At 37.7% G+C, this 3086-nt stretch overlaps 1 long non-coding RNA gene across 1 annotated transcript in view; it reads left to right on the top strand.

Moving 5' to 3' along the window:
- The window catches only part of LOC107747963 (uncharacterized), a 16228-nt gene extending 16148 nt beyond the window's left edge, over positions 1–80 (top strand). Inside the window, exon 3 of the long non-coding RNA XR_001640860.1 lies at positions 4–80. This is a non-coding gene — a long non-coding RNA (uncharacterized LOC107747963). The remainder of the gene's footprint in view (positions 1–3) is intronic.
- Positions 81–3086: the final 3006 nt, after the last annotated feature.

Raw genomic sequence — 3086 nt, 5'->3', positions numbered from 1 at the left:
GAGACGCAAAACAGTGTTGTGGCAGTGTTTGGAATGTTTTTTGTTGGCGAAATAGCGCAAAAACAGCCAATATGCTGTCTAAAACGTAAGTCTCTTGATAGTAACTTATTCTTTATTGAACTGTTGTATAACATCAATATCACATTTGTAACCATGCTGATTTTTAAAGAAAAAACGGCCAATCACAATGCACTAGATCGCTGGCCAATCAGAGCACACCTCGCTTTTTCAGACCGATGAGCTTTGTAAAAATCGACGCGTTTCAAAAAGGCGGGGCATAGAGGAGAAACAATAATGTACAGTATGTGGAAAATAATGTGTTTTTTTTACTTTAAACCGCATAAACACATTTCATTACACCAAATACACAAAATAATGTTCTTTTTAGCAGCATCATATGACCCCTTTAATTTCAAACCCTGGTCACAATGTTTAATTGTTTTTTTTTTTGTTGGTTTTTTGTGATCATGATGCATGATGTACACTGTCTAACAATACACAATGAAAAAATTAAATCATTATATTCATTTTAAATTGTTTGTAAATATTTTATTTTAGTTAAAAATCTTTATAGCTGATACATTTTCTCAATTCAGCATTTCAGTCTTTAGCAGGGGTGGCAAAAGTTTTCATTTTGGTCTCTATATAGGCTACCTATTGATTTTTCTTTATTCTTTTTAAGTGCAGTTTAAACACTCACATCAGCAAAACAAGATATAAGGGATTTGATAATCCAGAATGTGTTTGTTTGTATTGTGTGTGTTGTATGTTTTCCTTTCTTACAGTCATAGAATAAGTATACAGTAAATGAAAAGGTCATTGCACACAGAGTCCGAAATTTTCGCACGTTAAAAATAAATACGACCTCCGAAACTTTCGTCCGTCATAAAAAAATTCGGATCAGCTTCGATTTTCTGCGTTTTTCGCATCCGTAGCAAGCATTTTGATAGGAAAAAAAATTCGGACTCAGTTTGCAAGGACCTTTACATTTGTCAGAATCCCTATATAAATCTTTACATTTAATACAAAGCTGTTTTATTTTCTTGTCTACTTACTACTTGTCACGCCTCATACAACTAAACCTAAATTCGTTTTTTTAGAGCTTTTTAAACATCTTGAAATTTGAGGTGAACAGGGTCAGTAATGAAAGAGCATCTCACAATAGTGGCCCACAGAGCAGTAGCACAGGCAAAGACTGTATATCTGTCATTAAACAATGAGGGCTGCTTGTTCCAGCCGGTGGTGGAAGCACATCTGCACAGCCCTGCACCATCACTGCTCCACAGTCACAGACGCATTTACCACTGTCAATGCTGCTGTCACTGTCGCCTACCATCAAATGAGAAGCAGCGTTGTTTGTACTGATCTTTAAATGTCTAAAATGTGATATAGACCTACAAAATTCTTTGAGATGGTTACAATTGAGACATCTTACATCTTACCCAGATGCAACTATATAGCATTTTTATAGTATTGACATTAACATCATGATTGTCATCTGACAAACTTAAAATCATTTTAGTGAATTAAAAAGAATCACTCCAACTTTATTTCTACACGTTCTAAAGAAAACATGAGAAATAAAGTTGCCCATGCAAAAGTGAATTGGCATCACAATGCATGGAGTTCATCTGAGTGGGGTTTTAGCACATTATGTGGTTGCTAAAGGTGTTGGATTTTTTTTTAACGTGTTGCTATGTGGTTTCTAAAGTGGTCTGAGTGGTTTTTAACACAACATTGTGCAGACACAAGGTGTTCTTTTTAGCACGCCACTGTGCAGTTGCTGCTGTGTTCACGGTGGTTTTTAGTACACAGATATGTTGTAGCAAAGGTACTCTGAGCGATTTGTGGCACACATTGGTATGATTGCTAATCTAAGGTGTTCTAGGTGGTTTTTAGCAAGTCCTAGTGTGGTTGCTACAGTTAGGTCCATATATATTTGGACACGGGCACAATTTTTATTAGTTTAGCTGCTGACCAAAACATATTTAAGTTACAGTTATATAATGAATATGGGCTTAAAGTGTACACTCTGAGCTTTAATTTGATGGTATTCTCATCAAAATTGGAGGAAGGGTTAAGGAATTACAGCTCTTTAATATGTACCTCCCCCTTTTTCAACGGACCATATGTAATTGGACAATTGACTCAAAAGCTGTTTCATGAACAGGCTTGGGCAATTCTTTAGTTATTTCTACATCAATTAAGGTAAAAATTCTGGAGTTGATTCTAATAAGTGTTTCATTTTGCATTTGGAAGCTATTGTTGTGAACCCACATCATGCGGTCAAAGGAGCGCTCCATGCAGGTGAAAAAGACAATTGTTAGGCTTCAAAAACAAAACAAATCCATCAGAGAGATAGCAGGAATATTAGGAGTGGCCAAATCAACAGTCTGGTACATTCTGAGAAAAAAAGAACGCACTGGTGAGCTCCGCAACATAAAAAGGCCTGGAAGTCCACGGAGGGCAACAGTGGTGAATGATCGGAGAATCCTCTCCATGGTAAAGAAAAACCCTTTCACAACATCCAGCCAAAGACCACTCTCCAGGAGGTAGGTGTGTCGCTGTCAAAGTCTACAATCAAGAGAAAACTTCACCAGAGCAAATGCAGAGGGTTCACCACAAGGTGCAAACAAGGCCAGATTAGACTTTGCCAAAAAAAACTTCTAAAAAGCCAGACCACTTCTGGAAAAGCATTCTTTGGACGGCTGAAATTAAGATCAGCCTGTGAAACATGGTGGAGCAGTGTGATGGCACGAGCATGCATGGTGTCCAGTGGCACTGGGTTACTGGTGTTTATTGATGACGTGACAGAAGCAGTCGAATGAATTCTGAAGTGTACAAGGATATACTCTCTGCAAAGATTAAGTCAAATGCAGCAAAGTTGATTGGGCGGCGCGTCATAGTACAAATGGACGATGACCCAAAACATACAGCAAAAGCAACACAGGAGTTTTTGAAGGTAAAAAAGTGCAATATTCTGCAATGGCCAAGTCAATCTCCTGATCTCAACCTGATTGAGCATGCATTTCACTTGCTGAAGACAAAACTAAAGGCAGAAAGACCCACAAACAAACAACAACTGA

This window comes from Sinocyclocheilus rhinocerous, unplaced genomic scaffold, assembly GCF_001515625.1.
Source record: "Sinocyclocheilus rhinocerous isolate Xijiao unplaced genomic scaffold, SAMN03320098_v1.1 scaffold769, whole genome shotgun sequence".
Lineage (NCBI taxonomy): Eukaryota > Metazoa > Chordata > Actinopteri > Cypriniformes > Cyprinidae > Sinocyclocheilus > Sinocyclocheilus rhinocerous.
Note: the sequence above shows the minus strand (reverse complement) of the source record. Positions and strands in the feature narration are given on the sequence as shown.